A 22,961-nucleotide genomic window follows, 5' to 3' on the forward strand; every position below is an offset into this window, starting at 1 on the left:
ATTTAAACTATTCATTCAATCATATTTTCATTCTTCTTCTTCTTCTTCTTCATCTTCATCTTTAACTATAGTGGGTGTAGTCAACAAGGATGTGAAGCCAAGAATTCTATGTACTTATACACAACAAGTATATGAAACTATAAATCTATGTCTAGACGTGTGTATAATCATTATAAGTTATTTAACTATCTATTCAATCATATTTTCATTCAATTACCTTTCCCTTGTCACCAACTGCTCTACCAAATCCTGAATCACACAGCCCCGCACTTGTGCTCCTTGTGCCCTACAAGAGTAAAATAAGATATACATGCAAGTTACTACATAATATAATTAATACCAATATAAATGATGAGCATGTATGTACAATAAAATACAAATGACTAGGTGCAATAATACCATAAATATATCAAGGCCAAATGAAATGGTTGTCAAGGTGCCCTCCTAGATTTGTGTCAACTCCTCCTCTGTCATCAACTGTTAAATAGATCACGTAAATAAAAATTAGTACTTAATATTATCTAGATTATAAATATTCATTTAAAATAAAGAATGAATTGTGAAAATACAAATCTTACCACTACATCATCAATGTATGATGAAGGTGCCTCCTCACCTCTAGCATGCGAGGACTCTCTAGAGTATCCTCCAGTCTGTGTCATAACATCTGGTGCATCGCGCATCGTGCATCTCATGCACCTCATAATCTTCAGTATGCATAGGAGGATCAATAGGCTGTCCAACTGGACACAAGCATACGTGCTCACACATGATGCAACTATGGGGCACGCAAATGTGTGGAGCTGAGGAGGACATGTCAACAACACTAGATGCACTGCTACCATCAAAATTAGGCTAAGCTATAGACCCAGCCTGAGAAACCAAAAGGCTACTCAAAGAGTGAATAGCCGATATGGTTCGTGATGCCTCCTCACAGATGATATCTGGATGTTGCACTAGAGGTGGGGGATCAACAGGAGGGGGGACATATGGGCCCTGGACTACTCTGACTGCCCCAGGTCTATTTTGGGGCATACCTAAACCCACACCTTGGAAAGGTTGGATGTCAAAGTAGTTCACATGTTTTCCTAAAGAAAACTCAACATACAATTTTTTGATGAAGTAGAAGGGGACATCAAGATTGTTGTTGGGTGGTTTATCGAAAACTATCCACCAACGATCCCAATTTTTTTTCACAATGCCATCATTTGTGCACCATTTAATAGAAAGTTTTTTTTTGGGGGGGTTCTATGGGTTGACCAATGTGGGGATTCACAAACAATGTGATGATAGCGGCTTTGGATATCTTGAGATCCTTGATCTCCTTATAGGACATGCCATTTGCATATTGTTCCCTCATAGAATCTCGCCACAAAAGAGTGACATTGTGCTCCTCAATGATGGTTTCTATACTCTTTACGATTGACGTTAAGGGATCAAACATTGGGTTCAGGCGAGGGATCCTACGATAGACATCTGCAATCCCCCTCAATTGGTTCAAATTTTGTGCAATTAAATCCTGAATTGAGGGGGGGTTTGGCAAATGAGGGTTTTGTGGAGGAGGGTTTGGTTGTTGCGGTTGTGGTTGATCAATTTTTTCATTGTTATCCCCCATTTTTAACCTAATTGAATGTAAACAATTGAATTTAGTTAACAAATTTGAACAATTTATATTTGATTTAAAAAACCTAGTTTTCATGAAAAAGAAAAACATATTTTGAATGAAAAAACAAATAAACATTAAAAAAAATACAAAAATTTGAATGAAAATGATGAAAAACAATAAAAATCCTACCTTTTAATGTATTTTTTAGCAAATTTGGGTCAAATAACCAGATATTAGATTCTAAAAAATCGCACAACCCGTGGGTTAAAAATAACTCGCAAGTTGTCACAGTCCACTTATATTGTCTTAGAAAATCAGATATCCGATTTTATACTTAAAGTAGTTTAAAATAAGATTATATTATATAATATAATAATATATTATATAATACATATTATATATTATATAATATATAATATAATATAATAATATATTATATAATAAGTATTATATAATATATAATATAATATTATATTATATATTATATAGTATATAATGTAATATAATAATATATTATATATTACATATTATATAGTATATAATATATTATTATATACTATATAATATTATATATTATGTGTTATATAATATATAATATATAATATAATATAATAATATACTATATATTATATAATATATTATTATATTACATTATATATTATATAATTTATTTTTTAATTGAAATTTACCTATAAAATCAAATATCCAATTTTCTTAGGTCTTTACCATGCCAAGGTGTACTGACACCCAGGCCAAGCAAAAAGTCAACACGGATTTTCGCATTTTTAGGTGAGTGGAAAAGGCTATTTTTTCACATCGCCACTTTTTGGCCCCCCATGATCCTGCACTAACCCCACAACCAGAATCAAGCATGAGTCATAGATTGTCCAATCCTTTTGATGAATATGCAAATATGGGAGAAACAAAGATCACCAACGAGCTTATCCAAGAATGCCAAGAGAATGTAGCTTTCCAAAAACTCGTAGAAAGACTTATAGAAGCGAATAAGAAAAAATATCTACTCATACAAACTAGTAAGGAGTCAATATTCCTAAGGATTTTGACACATAAAACTTAAGGAATATGGATGAGAGAATTTCACGAACAAGGGCGAGAAACTATGCTTACAATCAAGAACAACTAAGAGAAGAGGAAACACATGATCAAGAAAATACATGCAACCGAGATCACACCCATGAACAAGATAACACTCACGAACAAGACAATACCCACAATCAGGATAATCTTAATGAATGAGGGGAAATTCCCCATCGAATGACAAATGCACCCCTAGCTATTTTTTACACAACAACTCCAAACACTTCAAAGCCAAATGAACGACATGAAACAAGGAAACATGATACGATACTCATTAGACGAAATTTGTCCTTATCCTTTTGATAGAAGATTGAACATGGTACCTTTTCCCCCAAATTTAGATATACCAAAGTATGACAAATATGATGATAAGAGTCATCCCCATGATCACATTCGGGAATTTCATACTATGAGCTTGGAGTTTTCTCTCAATGACACATACTTAATGAGATTATTCCCAAGAAGTTTGGGAGGGAAAACAATGGAGTGGTTGTCAAAACTCACACCTCCCATCAGATCATTTGATGAGTTGGTGAATAAATTCATAACACATACTCCTATAATATCCAACACATGATCACCATGCTTGATGTGTGCAATATGAAACAAAAGAACAATGAAACATTCATGATGTTTCTACAACGATGGAGGCACATGGTCGCAAGATATCCACGAGATCTGTCTAAAAAGGAAAAGATGGAAATCTTCATAGATAATCTGAATAGTTAAATGAGTTATCATCTCAAACTACAATGTATATTATATTTTACAAAATTAGTAGAGAAAGGTATCCAAGTAGAGGAAGCTTCCATCAAGAAAGGAACCTTGAAGCTCTTTAAAGAAGGTGTTAGTTCATCAAATAATAACACCTTTAACAATCAAAACAATAACAATAACTCAGGCAAGTCCAGATTTTGGACAAGAAACAAAGACATTGTTAATGATGGGGTAATTGATGCCAACAATGTAAAGTCTAAACAACCAGTGTTGACTTTATCACGCAAACCACCATCCAATAATGATCAAGGAAGTGCTAATCGAGGGACTAATGCTTATCAATGAAATACAACCAAGGAGCTTCAACGTCAAACAACAAAAATCACCAAGGCAACAACAACAACAACAACCAAGGGAACAACACAAACCAAAGAGGCAACACTAATACCTTCTCATATCGACGAATATACACACCATTAGGAAAAATATTAGAATCAATATTTTGAGAACTATTGGCAAATAAGATCATCACATTGCTAGCCACAAGCAACTTTGAACCCCAAGTCAAACCACCATGATGGAATGATACATTATTGTGATTATCATCAAAATAAGGGGAATATCACAAATGATTGCATGAGGTTGAAGAACATAGTTCAAGACACGATAGACAAGGGAGACTTAACAATCGATGGTCATAAAACCAATGTTGACCATGAAGCTTTAAAAAATCCTCTTCCCAATTACGACAAGGGAGGAGGATCAATGTGAAACAACACCAAAGGATCTCGTATCAATCACATATATGAAAACACCTATTAGATGCAATGACAGTCCCAAAGACAGAGAGGGGGGGGGTGATTCAGTGTCTAACTAGTTAATGGAATATTTGAACTTATTTATAACTTTGCGACCCAAATTAATGTATCGATAAACAAGTAATAATGCAGCAAAGAGAAATAACATAGACAACATAAATGCACACCATAATACAAGATATTTTGGTGAGGAAACTCAGTAAGGGAAAAACCTCAGTGGGATTTGTGACCCACAATATTTACTCACTGGCCAATATGAATAAATATTACTTACAATAGGGGCCTACACATGCAGGAAGGCCAATAGCCTAGAGCTCACTGCTCAATGAAAGAGTCTCACTGACTACAAAATGGATAATTAAATCCAAGACAATGTACTACTCAAAATAGCATTTGCAATGCTTGATTTAGTACCAGTTTAAGCTCTGTTAGAAACCATAACCAAAAACCTTGCCAATAAATGAAATTCACTATGCTCTGCTCTGCTCCTTATTCGCTCATAAGATGTTGATATCAATAATGCATACACAAATATTTGCTCTCATAATCTATCTGCCTTATTACAAAATCGCTTATACATTCTATTTACTATTCTCCACTCTATCACACTATCACATATCAAAATGACCTATAAGATCTCATACATATATGAGTCTTTATAATACATTATATCGGCTTACAGATAATTAAATAAATTACAATACAATTCATATAAACAAAAATTTGTCTCATGTCGGCCTGAGTGCCGATATGCTTTATTGCTGGTGTAAACTAGATGTCGATGAATGAACTTGTTGTGCCTACCAGTGCCAGTAGAGGATGTATGTCTTGTCAGTGAACCTGTAGAATCCTATTACCGGTTGGTTGCCATGAATGACAACATCAACCATTCTCATGTGAGTGTAGAATGCCAACAATCTCCCCCTTTGGCATTGATAGCAACACTAATGAGAAAAATCAAAAAACTATTGTCCAAAAATGAAGTCCAAAACTGATCCCCAGAAAAGAGTGTGCTCCCCCTGAGTAAGTGATTTTTTTTGTGCATTTTTCTCCATACCACTCCCCCTTTGGCATCAATGACAAAGGATGTCAAAAAGAATCAAAGAGTACAAAATTCTACCTCATAGCCTGTAACCGGCTGTGTACAATTTGAAAGATATTTGCAAAAATTAGATTCAGGCTCTGCATGAATTTATTACTGTTAGAAATAATGGTTTTGATCTGCTGGATCATGTCGGTAAGATAATGCATCTATTGCTCCAGTGATCGGTCTCCTTGAATTGTTTCTTTAGATAGATCAACCCGTTGAGTTGTAAGGTTGTCCAATCTAGGACCAAGTTTTTTTTTCAGCTCCCGGACCTTCATCCTTATCCTTTCTTTTTCTTTTTCCAAATTCTCAATCTTTTCTTAAAAAACTGCCATTTCTTGTTCAGAAACTGAGGTAAGTTCTAAAGAACCTATCATATTGTTTGCTATGTCATCTATCTCCTTTTGTTTTTTCTTAATCTCCTCATCAATGTCTTCAGTCAGGTGGTGAGGCTTGCAGGCTTCCTTATACAATTCTTTGTATTCCAAATTTGTTGAATTAAGTACTAGTAATAAGGAATCAATATGCTTAGTACAGTCCTTTAAAGTTTTGTCAAAGAATTCACCTTTTTCTTTATTCACCCTTTCCTTAATAGTTTCTTCATTAACCTTATATATAGTTAGAACATTTGAAGCAATAAAGTTGGACAATGCGTCCAATTTACCCAAAGAACCATCAATATGATCTATCTTACATGTTGCTGCAATCATTTTCAAAATATGCAATGTATCATCAATGGCCTTAAATGATAAGGCATTGCAATCTGTGATCCTCCTTATTGAATCCAAAAGAACATTTGTTACATTTGTAGGTCTAAAATCTATAGTGGATGTGCTCAGTTCCGCAATAACTTTCTTTTCATCAGACACTAAACCAATTAGCTTAACAATTTCTTCCTTGTTTCCATCATTTATTACCTTTTTATTTACAGTTGCTGCTGGTTTCTCACTCTGTGTATGTACCTCTGCTTCTGCTAGTTTCTCAGTGTCAGGATTCTTAGATTCCACTGATATTTCAATATTCTGAGAGTCAACAGTGTTAATCAGTGACTCAGAGATCTCAACATTCATAGCATGATCTATCTTAACCTCTAAAGTATCTTTATCCATAACTATATTAAAGTCCTGTGTATCTACATTCATGGTAAAAAGAATTTCAGAATCTGGATTAGTATCATCATGTGTTATTTCTTTAGCCTTCTTATTCGATTGACTGTCTGTATGTACTAGTGTTTCTGTAGTTATTGCTGGGGTGTCCTATGCCTATGGAGAAAGGTTATCTTTGACCTTTATAATAGGTACACTACCAATTTTACCTTTACTTTTATCTTTCTGATATACCTTTGCAAAAGACATCCATTTATTGTCTACCCCTCTCTTCTTTATTTTCTTTTTCAACAAAACATATGTCCCATTTGTCAGCAGTTTCATCTGCTTTTTCTTTCACTCTCCCAGTCATTAGACAAACCTGCCGGTGACCACTCACAAAAACTGACTGGTTAGCTTCAGCAATCAGTTCATCAATCTCCTCCCTGGAATTAATAGGGTGAACCACCAATAATGCTTCAACCTTTAACTTTTTATCCAGTTCCATAATTGACATTCTTTTAGCCTCTAACCTCAAATATAAGTCATTAGGCAGATCATCTACAACCTCAATCAAAACTTTCTTGTAGATGTCAAGATGCAAAATAATGCTTTCCTCTATTGTCTCCTTGTTAGAGTCCTTGAAAGAATGATAAAATTTATTCACATTACTAAGATTACCTACTTGTGTTATTTTGTTGATCAATTCCTCCGGTATAAGGGTATCTAGTGCCTTAGGTTCTTGTTTCTTCTTCGGATTAACTTCTTCTTGGTCTCTCTCACAGCCTGTTGTTTCTTCCTTAATGTTCTTGTCCTTTTAGGAGAAGGAGAAGGTATCAGTGAAGGTTTCCTCTTCTTCCTTTCAACTCTTTTGAACTCTGCTGCCTTATCACCGTCTATATCAGAAGAAGTGACAACTGGTGAAATATGAACTACCAGTTCCAGTCCTTCTAGTTCACTAGCAGAAATACCACTTAAGTTCATTACATTTTCCTTAACTTTCTCGACTAATTTGGATGCATCTCTCATGAATTTTTCTCTTCTTTTTCTCTGCTTTTGCATACCAAACATCTTCTCAATAGTGTCAGCATTGCCAAAGATTTCTTTAGAAGGTTCCCTTGGTGCATCAAGAAGTGTCTTTGCATAAGCTTCAAGAATATTCAGATCTACTTCATATCCCATCTCTGTTATCCAAATGGCTCTAGGAGTAACAACTTCCATCCATGGTTCATTTCTTTTGATTATAAAACATATTTACTTGTCATCCATCCATGGTTCATTTCTTTTGATTATAAAACATATTTACTTGTCATACTTATCCACAATACTCTGTGGTATCCTTTCTCTATCCTTCATCTTGGTTTGAAAGTTTTTGAAATAGGTTGTTACCATGTCATCAGTGTTAGCACCTATGCCGGTAATAGCTTGCATGATCTATCTACCAATAGGGATGTCATATGCAAAGTCCTTGTGACCAATACTGAGTATCTCCTTTGTGAATTAAAGCATTAAACACACAAGTAGATTCCCAAAACAGAATGTTCCCTTCTTATCACGCTAAATTTTTTTCAAGTTATCTAGCAGTTCATCCTTAAGCCACTCACAAATGTCAATTCTAGCATTGTTCTTAACCATTTCATATGCACTATGTATACACAAGATAGAAACAAAATTTAACCTATTTATATGTGTGACTCTGTATCCAAGTATCGTGCTCACATATTTCATATTTGCATCATTGATATCACTAACCCTAAGAGATCTGTTGTCAAATGTAGCTCCGATTAGGTCCATAATACCCTTGTTTAGTATCTTCTTCATTTTGTTGGGCCTAATATCGGTTGAGGGTAAACCAGTAACAACCTTGATTGCTTCCTTAGTGATTTTAAAAACAGAGTCTAGCCACATAAACTCCCCATGAACTCTTCTCAGTACAAGACAAACTATCTCATCCGAAAATTCAGGAATGTTCAAAATTTCAACAAATCCTAAATCCTCAACAATCTTATGCTCCGACTTGACTAAACCTTGTTCATCAGTTATAACATCTTTGTACATGTTCCTCAAGTCATTAGACCCTAAATTCTCTATGTTGTGGTGAATATAAATCCTCGGGTCTTCAGCAAAAACAACTCCCTTCAGAGTCTTAGAAAAGGCTCTGATAGAATTATCTTGCTTAGCAATTTCAGGAATGATTTTAAACATGGGTCTAGGGCACTTAATATTCTCTACCATAGTAGTGTTTGCAATGAATTCATGTACAGAGGATGAAGAGGCCATTTCGAAAGATAAATACCTTTTAACTTGAAATCCTTGAATGCTTGAAAACACCTTGCTGTTTCGCCTTTAGAATGCCTTTGCTCAATTCACGCTCTCTTCGAATGCATGGAATCTTGGTAGATTGAAATGAGGGTTATCTGATGCTTTATAACCAAAATTTTCTCCAACAACCGCATTAAATGCTTGCCGGTTAAGTGAAATCTTAACATATCTATCGGTAAAGAAGAAATATAACTTCTTACCATCAACTGAGGGTAGAATGCATGATTTTTCAATTTTTTGCCATACCCCCTAAGGATTATTCCTTAGTTAGATGAAGAATCTCCTATTGGTGGAGGGTTACTCTGTTCTACCAGTGCAGAGATAGACTCATCAACTCTCTGATCTCCCTTCTTGATCCATTGTTTTGAAAAAACCTGCTTTATTTCCTCTACTTTGTCCTTTCCCTTCTCATTAGATCCTTTATTGTTCATTAGTATAGTCTTTCTTCTACAAAATTTTGCAATATGTCCAATCTTGTTACATTATTCCTTTGAATAGCCTTTCCATATCCTTGACCGGTTTATGTTCTGCATTGATTAGATAGATGTCCAAATCTACCACAAACATAGCATTTCATATTCATTCTGCATTTATCTGAGTTATGACCAACTTTATTGCATTTGGAACATTGACCAGTGGGTAGATTTGTAATTTGATTATTTCTAAATATGCACTGATTTTCTCTATCACCAAATTTGTTGCAATTAAAAGATTTCCCATTAAATTCATAAGCATTAGGTTGTCTTATCAGTTTGTTGTGATCTTGATTATTTGCAGTTCCAAAACTTTCTCCATGTTCAAATCCAAGTCCAATTGTATCTCCATCAGGTTTCTGTCTTTTCAGCATGTCATCAAGCCTTTCTGAACTTTTCTTGAATTTGTCTTTGTATTCATTTGTAGTGATCAACTCATTTTCCAGAATGCCAACTTGTCTCATAAGCTCCTCTTTATCATGTTGCATGTGAATCAAATCTGCCTTTAGCATATCATTTTCATGACAAAGTCTCATATTTTCATTTGCTCCATCATTAAGTCTCCTAGTCAATTCTTCTTCATTTTTCTTCCTATCTTCAATATCCTTACATAGCGTCATGGTTAGATCTTGCATTTCATTCTTCATGTTACTATTCTCTTGCCTCAACTTCTCTACAATATCTCTAAGAGTTTCCTTTTCATCATCATGTTTCTGCATTTTGTCATGTTCTTTCCTCTTATTCTGTGTTATAGCCAAATTCTCTTGAAGTCCTTTAATAAATTCCTAGACAGTCCTCAGATCATCTTCAAGTTTGATATTCTTCAATTTTTCTGCATCAAAATCTTCAAGAGCTCCTTCCAACTGTTTTCCCAAACTCTCCATCGGTACCAGTTTTAGAATCTTCCTCAAGATATTAGGCTTTTGCAAATAGAATTAGGCTTTGATACCAATTGTTAGATGTAATGGCAGTCCCAAAGACACTGAGAGGGGGGGGGGTGAATCAGTGTCTAACTGGTTAATGGAATATTTGAACTTATTTATAACTTTGCAACCCAAATTAATGTATCGGTAAACAAGTAATAATGCAATAAAGAGAAATAATAGAGACAACATAAATTCACACCATAACACAAGATATTTTGGCGAGGAAACCCAGTAAGGGAAAAACCTCAGTGGGATTTGTGACCCACATTATTTAGTCACTGGCCAATATGAATAAATATTACTTACAATAGGGGCCTACACATGCAAGAAGGCCAACAACCTAGAGCTCACTTCTCAATGAAATAGTCTCACTAAAAAATAGATAATTAAATCCAATACAATGTACTACTCAAAATAGCATCTGTAATGCTTGATTCAGTACCAATTTAAGCTCTATCATAAACCATAACCAAAAAACTTGATGGTGAATGACATTCACTCTACTCTGCTCTGCTCCTTATTCACTCATAAGATGATTACATCAATAATGCATACACAAATATTCACTCTCATAATCTAACTAGCTTATTACAAAATCACCTATACATTCTATTTACTAATCTCCATTCTATCACACTATCACATATCAAAATGACCTATAAGATCTCATACATATGTGAGCCTTTACAATACATCATGTCAGCTTACAGATAATTAATTACATTATAATACAATTCATATAAACAAAACTTTCTCATGTCGGCTTGAGTTCCGGTATGCTTTATTACCAATGTAAACTAGATGTCGATGAATGAACTTGTTGTGTCTGCTGGTGCCGGTATATGATGTTTGCATTGCCGGTGAACCTATAGAATCCTGTTACTGGTTGGCTGCCATCAATGACAACATCAACCATTCTCATGTGAGTGTAGAATACCAACAACACCATCAATCACATATCGGCATATGACAATTAAGTGAATGTCATAAAAATCAAAGACAAACAAGAATATGCATTGATAAATGTGACAACAAGAGCTTAGAAATATGTCTGGAAGGGGAACACATCAACATCAACAACTCTCTCTAAGGCTCAATATAACTTGGTCGACCAACTACAAAGAACACCCGCTCTAATATCTATACTTGAGTTGATCAAACTTTCACCAAAACACAAGGATATCTTGGAGAAATCGCTTGTCAAAATAACCATTCCAAATGATATTGATATCAAGATTGATTCCAAGCCATGGTGGCCCATATGACGGTGCCACACAACATACATTTTTTTTGAACATGATGATGTCTCTTTGAGTCACTGCATAACACCCCACTACATATTGAGGTCTTAGTCTATAAACATCGAGTAAAAAGTGTATTAATAGATGGAGGAGCTGGTCTCAATATATGTACCCTCAAGCTTATCCATGCATTAGGCTTCTCTAAGAAAGCCATTGATCCCAAAAAGAAAATCACTATTAAAGGCTATGATGATGAAGAAAGACCATCTGAAGGATCTGTGATACTACCCATTCAAGTAGGTCCTATACAAAGAGACACAATGTGCCAAGTCTTGGACATATACCTGACATACAATATACTATTGGTTCGTCCATGGATCCATTAAATGCAAATGGTGCCTTCCACGTACCATCAATGTCTCAAGTTCCCCTACAATGGACAATAAATTTCAATATTTGCAGATACCAACCCTTTTTAGTACTACAATGCTATGGGGGCAAATAAAGATAGCTTGGTTCCACACAAAAAGGAGGCCCAAGATACCTCATCATCCAACCATCAAGAAGAACTCAAGTCCCTATCCATGAACTTCAAGCAAAAGAGGAAAATAAAGGACCAAGGCTTGGGGGGGTACTCTTTTGAACCCTTACGTCTATCTAAGTTTCCAGCTTAACCAAGGTTTTATGTACAACCTTCCACACCAAGGCATCAGGCAACACAACCCATCACAAATTTTAATGGTTTATTTATCCAAATGGACACACTGGCTAAAGAATCAGAAGATAAAGACATCCTTAGTTAGCTATACAAGGATGAGGAAGAAATTAGAGCTGCTACCCTAGAAGTAGACATACCAACAAAACAATATGGCAATGGGTTTTGGATCATGTAATGAAGGGGATGTAAAGAAAAAGTACCTATTAGCAAGCTCCAAGAAGGCATAATAGAACCCATACATTTTTGTTCACAATTTGCAAAAGAAAAAACAAGACTTGGGTATGGCCAACATGTTATGCTCGTGCAAAAGCAAAATCACCATAAAAAACCTCAATGGAAAGAAGCATTGAACCAAGAAGAAGAAAAGACAAGGAAGGAGCAAAAACATGAAGAAAATGAGAAACAACAAGAAGAAATCACTATTCCAAGGGAGGAAGCTTCTTATAAGAAAGTACATCATGTACAAGAACCTTATCAAACCAAGGCTAGGCCACAACCTAAAGAAATTGCTACTCAAAGAAAGGAAATGGTGTATGAAAAAATTCAAAACTAAAAATAAGCACCAATCCCGAATCAGAACAAGCTACTAAACTTGTGTCAATTAACAGTGATCTTTTCTCACTATACAACATACTTGTCAAATTCAGTGAGGTAACCTGGGACAATGATTCTGAAACCGATTCTAATGAGTATGAGTGGAATAGTTGTTCTGATATTATTGAAGATATTAAGGTGGATACAATCCACACATACACACCCATTTCTCATGAGGGACAAGGCTCAAGATCTCCATCATTTGAATTTGGACCACAACATATCTACGAGGCTAGTAAGAATGAGCAATGACAATACAGACAAGGCAATATAGAAGAGAATACCATAGAAGACCTCAAGAATATCATAGACCTCACTGGTATCCCAAACAACTATGACAATATCTCCATCATGACACTTACACCAGCTGATCTTAACCTACCAAATGACTCCTTACCGCTCATATATCCTGACCTCATAGACTGGGAAGAACCCAAACATCATGATATACCAATATTCCCAAATGATGAATCAATTTTCCAATACCTATGCTTAGTCAACCCGGAAACATGCTCCACCAGTGAACCACATAATGATATCTGCAATTAGGGGAGTGCTAAGTCTCTCAGTCACAAAAATGAAATAAAAAATGGATCTAATGGTGAAAACCATTTAATGGCAGTATTAGATCGCAAAAAGAAAAAAGTAAAAAATAAAGGACATATCTGAAGGTGAAAACATTTTTGAGGCACCTAAAGATGGGAGACTTGACACTCTTCCTAAACATTACCAGGAGAGATCACCAATCTTGATTGAGCCAACTCAATCAATAAATATCAGCAATGAAGCAACAACTAAAATCATACATTTGGCAAAATCACTCACAGAAAAAGAACAATCAGATTTTGTCAAATTATTCAAGGAGAAGCAAATCAATTTTATTTGGCCTTATGATGACATGCCAGGAGTAGATCTGAATGTAATCATGCGTCACTTTTCCATCTCTCCTGGAGCTAAACTTGTCAATTATAAATTAAGGAAGATGAATCCACATGTGGCATTATTAGTGAAAGCATAACTGAAGAAGTTATTAGATTTTGGATTCATCTGATCTATAGACTATGTCGAATGGATCTTAAACATTGTACCAGTTTCTAACTAGATAGAAGCATAAGGATTTGTACAAACTTCAGAGACCTCAATAAGGCATGTCCAAAGGATGACTTTCCTTTGCCAAGAATTGACACCAATGTTGATCTAACAATAGGACACATAATGCTATCTCTCATGGATGGTTTTTCAGGCTATAACCAAATCAAGATAGCTCCAGAGGATCAAGATAAAACTTCATTCACATATCCATGGGGAACATATTACTGGAATGTCATGCCTTTTGGCTTGAAAAATACTAGTACAACTTATCAAAGAACCATAACAATCATCTTCCACAACATGATGCATACTTTCATGGAGGATTATGTGGATGATTTGCTATCTAAATCATTCACAAGATCTGAAAACCTAGACATCCTAGATAAAATCTTTCAATAATTGGAGAAGTTCAATGTCAGATTAAACCCTAAGAAGTGTGTCTTCGGGGTCACATTCAACAAACTATTAGGCTACATTGTATCAAAAAAAGGTATTAAAGTAGATCCAACAAAGGTTCAGACTATCATGGAGATGCCACCTCCTAAAAATATTAGCCAACTATGATCTCTGCAAGGCAGGCTACAATCCATTAGAAAATTTATTTCTCATTTAGCAGATAAATATCTTCCATTCGATCATTTTCTTCATAAAAAATATACCTTTCAAATGGGAAGACAAATGTGCAGAATCATTCCACCAACTCAAACAATATATGATGAATCCACCAGTTTTGGTACCACCAATAACTGGCAAGCCACTCATCCTCTATATATCAACAACAAAAGTATCATTGGGGGAAATGATAGCACAAGAAGATCTAGTAGGCAAAGAAAGGGATATTTATTATATCAACAGGAATTTGAACGGATATGAACTCAATTATACATTCATCAAAAAGTCTTGCTTAGCAGTGGTGTTTGCTTCTCAAAAGTTCCACCACTATATGTTAGCCCACACAATCAAATTGGTAGCAAAGATCAATCCTCTCAATTATATACTCAACAAGGCCACTCTCACATGAAGATTAGCTAAATGGGTCATGATCCTAAGTGAGTTTGACATTCAATACATAGAATGATAGGCTATCAAAGGACAAGTAATTGCAGATCAATTAGCAGAAGCACTACTACCGGACCAACACCCACTACAGGTGGAATTTCTAGATATGGATGTGCTCACTATCACACCCAAGAAATGGACCCTATACTTTGATGGATGCTATATACAACATGGATCAGGTGCTGACATCTTGTTTGTCACTCCAAAAGGGCACACAATTATGAGATCTTACAGACTAATGTTTCCATGCACCAACAACATTGCTGAATACGAAGCCCTAGTAGTAGGAATCAAAGTAGCTATAGAATGGAGAATCACAAAATTAAGAGTCTATGGGGATTCTTAACTAGTTATCAATCAAATCAATGATGACTATTAGACAAAAGATGATAAGATAATGCCTTACAAGAGAATGGTGGATGACTTCAAAAAGTACTTTGTGCACATCAACTTTGAGTAGATTCCAATATTGGAAAATAGAGCCACCAATGCAATGGCCACTATCGCCTCACTTCTACAAAACTCCAGATAAACAGAATCGTTACGAATTCCTGGTGGAGCAGTTGTTTTTCCTAGCCTATAACAATTCCACATCCCAAGTCCTCTGTGTCCTGACCGGTTATGATTCCCCTCTATACAAGAAGATATATGACTATCTCAAAAATAATACTCTCTCACTTGACCTATTTTGCAACCAGAAATGAAGCTTCATCCGACAAGTCGCCTGATATACCTTAACTATTGATACACTTTAACATCAAGATCTAGATGGTACTCTTCTTCGATGCCTCAATTGTAATGAATTTGACTCCACCTTACAGGAGCTTCACTAAGGTATTTGTGGTATGCATTCAAGTGGTCCTACTCTCTTGAAGAAAATTATGAGAATGGGATATTACTAGCTGACAATGGAAAGAGAGTCCTATCAATTTGCTAGGAAATGTCCTAAATGTCAAATTCATGGTAACCTCATACATGTGCCAACACAAGAGCTGCAATCATTCACCACATTTTGGCCTTTCTGTCAATGGGGACTTGATCTAGCAGGAAATATGCATCCATCCTCTTCAAATGGGCATAAGTTCATTATCACCACCACATAGTACTTCACCAAGTGGATCGAAGAAGTCCCAATGACCACTGTGACTGGAAATAAGATCTCATCATTCATCCTCAACTATCTCATTTGTAGATATAGCATTCCTAGTTCCATCATCACAGATAGCGGACGTTCTTTCAAGAACCAAGATGTGCAAGAGCTATGTGAATGATTCAAAATCCAACATTGCTTTTCCACATAGTACTATCCACAAGGAAATGGCCAAGCAGAAGCATCAAACAAAATAATCTTGAAAATCCTCAAGCAAACAATGAATGATGCTAGCAAGGATTGGCATGTACAACTCAATCCGATACTTTGGGCCTACAGAATGAGTATCCACACACCTATAGGGGCTACACCATATTCATTAGTGTATGGTTTAGAAGCAATTCTACCTCTTGAGGTACAAATCCCATCTCTCCAAGTATCTTTGAAGGGCTTCATACCAGAAGAGGAATATCAAGTGAATAGGTTGCAAGAACTAGAGCTTCTTGATGAAAAATGACAACGTGCCTATGACCATCTCAAGGCATATCAACAATGAATGTGCAAAAGCTATAATCACAAAGTCATCCCGAGGGATTTCAAAATTGGTGATCTAGTCCTAAAAAGGAAATCCTAGAAATCATTAAGATTGAGAAAAGAAGGGAAAATTTGAGTCCAACTAGTTGGGACCATTTGTCATCATATAAGCCTATGGATCATGAGCATATTAGTTGTCAACTTCAGAAGGGGACATGCTTGATGAACCAACCAACAACATCCATCTGAAGAAATTCTACACTTGAGTCATCCAATGCATGGATCAAGCAAAAAAATAAAAAAAAGTATCAAAAATCTTCACTATGATGAAAACCTGGCAAACAGGCACTTTGTGGCACACAAAAAAATAAAAACAATAGAAAAATACAAAAAATAAAAAAATAAAAAACAAATCGAAAAGTGTGGATATTCCACTTTTATTTAAAAAAAAAAACAAATCAAAAAGTGCAATAAAAACAAGCGGTGAAAACTTGGTAACAAGTGCCACTTGTGAGAGACCGACTCCTCCATCTATCAATACTTATATCATATCTTTGATCGATCTGATCTAAGCCCATACCCATTGCATAACACTTATACACGCAACATAATCCTAGACATACTTAGCGTAGCCAATGTCCCTGATAATCTAAATCATATCCCACCATGACTTGGTGATCAATGTAAATATCCATATCAAGTACTATCTAGAGTGGGGGCAGGTTTGTGACCTCGCTGGGGGAATTTCACATTGAGGATTTTAAACATTAGACCAAACATGTAGCAAGACAACAAGGATCATTACAACCAACAAATGACAACAACAATGCAAGAGGCTAGATATCATAGAATTGAACTGATTGAACAAAATATCTATTTGCAACTTGACAAGAATACATTTCCAATAGCATGCATGCTTACTTATGGTTGCTAATTTTTGCTTACCATATCTCCTAAGTGACTCAAGGATGTCTCAATGACTAGAGAAGCAAGGAAGGAATGTGATGTTTTCTTTGTCTGTTGTTTGGGAGTGAAGTCTTCTACTATGCAAATTTGTCTTATGACGTGATCATGTAACATATCACTGAAGACATTTCGGATTTGTATAGGACAAAGGTTAACTCTTGTTTGTTTTATGCAAGCAATAATCAGGTTGTCTTGGTTCAATTATACCTTGATGCTTGTGTCATCTTGAAATATCAAAATCCATGTAAGTTATACTCAGTCGTTATGGTTCAATTATACCATGATTCTTGTATCAACTTTCAACAAATCAAGGCCTGATGATGAAAACAAAGGAAGCACTAACACTTTGATCAAAACAAATGGCAACATTAAGAATGAGAATGCATATTAAGCATTGACATTAGATGCACATCATTATCATCTGAATCTTGCATTAGCTACACATCATTATCATCTAAATCTTGTATTAGCTGTACATCATTATCATCTAAATCTTGCATTAGGTTGCATATAATTTTAAATCTTGCATTAGTTGCACAACATTATCATCTTAATCTTGCATTAGCTTGCATATCATTTCAAAATCATTAATATCATAACATGTTAATCATTGCATTAGATTGCATATCATTACATTGGGTTGCATATAAATCATTAGGTGCATTCTCATTATCATATTAAGTTTGTATTATCATTATCATTTAGACCATGTTAAAATATTGCATATAGTTACATTCATTGCATTAGTTAACATTATCATTTCATACATCTCATTCTCAAGATACATCTCACATTATCATTATCATTTCATACATCTCATTTTCAAGATATATATAACGTTGTCATTATCATTTCATACATCTCATTCTCAAGATACATCTCACATTATCATTATCATTTCATACATCTCATTTTCAAGATACATCTCACATTATCATTATCATTTCATACATCTGATTGTCAAGATACATCTCACATTATCATTATCATTTCATATATCTCATTTTCAAGATACATTCGCAAATCAAAATCACATTATTATCACAATGCATCCCATACATGAGCATCATCATATCAAGCATATGCAACATTCTAGATTGCATTATCCCCTACACACAAAAGCACAAAAATAGGTTAGCAACATTTGTACAAATCATAAGCATCTGCAATCATTAATCCAATCATCATCTGCATATTACCTCCCAAACATATAGTACATTACAATCATCATATAAAGCATATAAATCATCCAAAACACACATATCCAATAATCTGCATCAGTATCTGCAAATATCATCTAGATCAAAAACATATCATATAGCTCATCAAAATAAAAGTAACTGCATCCATAACATATCATCATATATATGTGTGACCACATGCTGATCCAAAGAAAAAACGAGGATATTTGTCAGAAACCTATTATTAGTAAGGTAATAAAATGACCAAAGTCCTTGGATATTTAGTTGGCATATGATGAAGCGGTGATAATGTATGTTGACATTGATGTCAATAAGTGAACCGGTATGAACCAGTGTCAAGACTGGAAGTAGTTATAGTCAATCAGGATGGAGTGAACTGGTGTCAGGGTTCACAGTTTGAGTACCAGTTTGTAGTCTCAATTCAGCTTGAGGGTTTCCAGTTTGGCAATTTGACTTGTGCGGTGCAACCGATGAACTTTTGTGATGAGTTAGTTAAGAGATAAGGATGAGATAGACATGCCACATCAGCTATGTGCATGCAAAGAATCTCTTTGGGGATCTTGCATGCGAAGAGAGAATGCATTGAATGTTTACCTCGGGAATGTGCATTTCTCTTAGAGGTGTGAGAAGAACATGTGATGGGTTACTGATTTCTAGGTGCGATGAAGATTGGACGATGCAGAATAACTTGAGATCTTTCTCAGATTGGTTTATTCTATGCAATGCATTTTAACGGTTAGGATGTGACTGCTTGTAACTAAAAATCTAAAATGTTTAGGGTTTAGGGTTTATGCTACCGACCTAATTGTTGTCCATAAGGTTGATGATGTTTGTTATTGTTTGTGTTGGCAAAAGTTGTGTTTATGTCTGTGTGTTGGAGATTTGATACTTTCCAAGCCAGAGTAAGGAGTCTGTAGAGTTAATTGCAGAAGAGAGGAGGTGAAAAGGATCTGCCTAGCAAAGTAGTGCTATTATGAGATTAGAGTTTTATCTGTTATCTTCTAACCATTTAAACAGAAAGAAAATCCTTTGACCAGGTAGCTTTAATAGGCTTGATGCAAATCCTATAACTAGGTGACTCAAGCTCATTGAGTTCTTTAAATCTTGTAGTGAGGTAACCTTTAATAGGGTTCCAACCTTTAACAGGGTTTATAGCCATCTCTTAACCGGGTGATCCCTAACAGGATCAGTTCCTAACAGAATCTTATTGTAAAGTCTTTAACTGGACTAGGCTCATAACAGAGCGGAATTCAAAAGAGTTCAAAAATAAGCTTGTAGGTATTCATCCCCACCATGGTTTTTCCCATTTGGGTTTCCACATGAAAAATCTGTGTCATGGGTTGTGTATTTTTCATGTGATGATTGAGTAGTTTTTGTTCAATTGCATATGCATGCAGAGCTAATGGTTGTGATATTACTAATGCAACTCATGCATGATCAAACTGGTAAAATAGCTATCTAGATTTAAGAATTGTTGGATGCTATTTGAAGTACTTTTGTTTTACCGGTTTAGCTATTTGAAGTATTTTTGTTAACCGGTATTGCTATGGTTAAGTATAGTGGTATAGACAACCAGTTATATGTGTTTAGAGAGTGTCAAAATATTGAAGCAAGTTTTTGTGTGTACTAATTCACCCCCTCCTCTTAGTACTGGTTAGGGTATTAGTTGTTCATCATTATTTATCAATTGGTATCAGAGCACCTCCAGGTCCTCGGTGATATAAGCTTAACCGCTTGATGCAAAAGATCCTACTTTAATGATGAAGAGGGAAGGTCCTAAGTTCAATAGGGACAACTTCAAAATATGGAAGGACAAAATGATGATTTATATCAAGAGTTTGGGTGCTCAACACTAGAGCTATGTTGAGAATGCCTATGTAATCCCTTTTGGCACTCTGACCGATGAGCAGAAAATAGAGGTTCAAGAAAATTGGCAAGTCACGGAAGCCCTTGTTAGTAGCCTGTCCGATATTGAGTTCATTGATGTACAAGATAAGGAGAATCCTAAGGATGTATGGGACACACTAGAAACCATTTATGGCAGTGATGAGCATGTCAAGTAGGCTAAGGAAGAAAGCCTCAGAGGAAAATTTGAAGACATGAGGATGGTTGAAGGTGAGACCATTCAACAACATGGCATAAGGATCAAGACTATGGTTGGAGATATCAAGAGCATTGGTGGAACAGTTGATGATGCCGTCGTTGTTAGTAAATTTATGAGATCATTTTTACCGGTCTATGCAATCAGGGTTGCCACTATCCAAGAGCTAAGGTCTATTGACAAAACAAAGGTATCCTTAGACTTATTGCTAAATTGACTACATATGAATTGAATGGCTATGATGGTAGCATTCAGAAGACTGAGTTAGTATTCAGAGAATCTACTTCCTCCACACCTACTAGGAGAGGAAAAGAGGTTAGCACCAGTTATGAATTGAGGCCATGTAGAGATATGGATGATGAGGAGATTCTGATGGAGTTTGAAGCTCTTCTAGCCAAGAGACTTCCAAAAGGCACCGGAAAATACAAAGGTAGGCTTCCTTTGAAGTGTTTTACCTACAATAAGATAGTACATATAGTTCTTAATTGTCCTAACGATGACAATAAGGATAAATCAGAAAGGTTTAGAAAGTATAAAGGAGGAGGTAGGAGAAATTGTCTTGTTGTAGTGGATGAAGGTGTTATCGATGAAGAATCTGAGGATGAAGAGAGTGAGGACATAGTGTTTGTAGCTGCCAAGGAAGAAGTGTCTAACTAGAAAGACCTTGTCTCTCACATTGACAACTCTAATGAGTGGATCATTGATAATAGGTGTTCTCACCACATGACTAATGACTGGAGAAAGTTTCTGACTTTGAAAGAATATGATGGAGGTCTTGTCCGGTTTGGCAATGATGCACCTTGCACGGTAAAAGGAAAAGGATCCATCTCACTAAATGGAAAGAGCAGTGCGGATGATGTCTACTGGGTGGAAGGCCTTAAGCACAACCTTTTGAGTGTTGCTCAACTGAACAACAAAGGAATTATTCTGGAGTTCAAAGGTGGGGTCTACAAAATAATCGGAAAGACTGGTGAACTTATTGCCACTGGTAAATAGACCAAAGGAAACCTGTTTCAACTAAATGCCTAGATCAGTCAGTGTCTGATGGTGAAGTTTGATGACAGATGGATATGGCATAGGAGAATTTGTCATATAAAATTTGATAATATAGTAAAGGCTAGTAAGATCAAGGAAGTAAGAGGGTTGCCTTTGCTAAACAAGCCAGAGAATGCTTTGTGTAGAGAATGTCAACTTGGGAAGATGTCTTCCTCAACATTCAAAGGTAAGTCTTTTTCAGGAGAGAACTTACTTGATCTAGTGCACACCGATCTATGTGGTCCGATGAAAATAAGAAGTATTCACAGAGATCAGTATTTCATGATTCTTACCAATGACTGCTTAAGAATGATGTGTTACAAGATAGGGTTGTCGTTGCACCAAAAGATCAACCTGTCAATGCCCGATACAACCACTAGACTTATAGAATCCACAGGAGGCTGTTAAACCATGTCGCAAATCCTCGCGAGGGACACTGGCTCATTGCCAATAATTCCCCTCCCAATTTCACTCACCATGGCCTACGTGATTTGAACCCATGACCAAGCTCTAATACCACTTGTTACAAGCTAGGGTTGTCGTTGCACCAAAAGATCGACCTGTCAATGCCCAATGCAACCACTAGACTTATAGAATCCATAGGAGGCTGTTAAGCCATGTCACGAATCCCTATGAGGGACACTGGCCCACTACCAACATGATGTGGGTCACATTCTTGAAAGACAAGTTTGAGGCATTTTGAAAGTTCAAAGCCTTTAGAGAATTGGTTGAGAAGGAGAGCGACAGAAGAATAAAATGCCTTAGAACCGATTAGGGAGGTGAATTCACTTATGATGAATTCAACAAGTACTGTGAAGAGAATGACATCAAGAGGCAATTGTCTACCCCAAGGAAACCACAACACAATGACATAGCAGAGAGGAATAACAATACTATAGTTGAAGTGGCCAAAACTATGCTGATCCAAGGAAAGGTAGCTCACACATTTTGGAGAGAAGCAGCAAGCACTGTAGATCAAGAAAGGTAAAGACATATCCCCCTATGAGTATTGGAATGTGAGAACTCCTAATTCAAGTTATTTAAAAGTATTTGGCAGCAAGTGCTATATCAGGAGAGGTGAGCATCTGAGCAAGTTTGATACTAAGTGTGATGAAGGAATATTTTTGGGATATTCCACTAAAAGCAAAGCTCTCAAGTGCTACAAAACTAGGACGTAGAAAATTGTTGAGAGTATCA

The sequence above is a fragment of the Cryptomeria japonica genome, chromosome 3 (genome assembly GCF_030272615.1).
Source record: "Cryptomeria japonica chromosome 3, Sugi_1.0, whole genome shotgun sequence".
NCBI classification, from domain to species: Eukaryota; Viridiplantae; Streptophyta; class Pinopsida; order Cupressales; family Cupressaceae; genus Cryptomeria; species Cryptomeria japonica.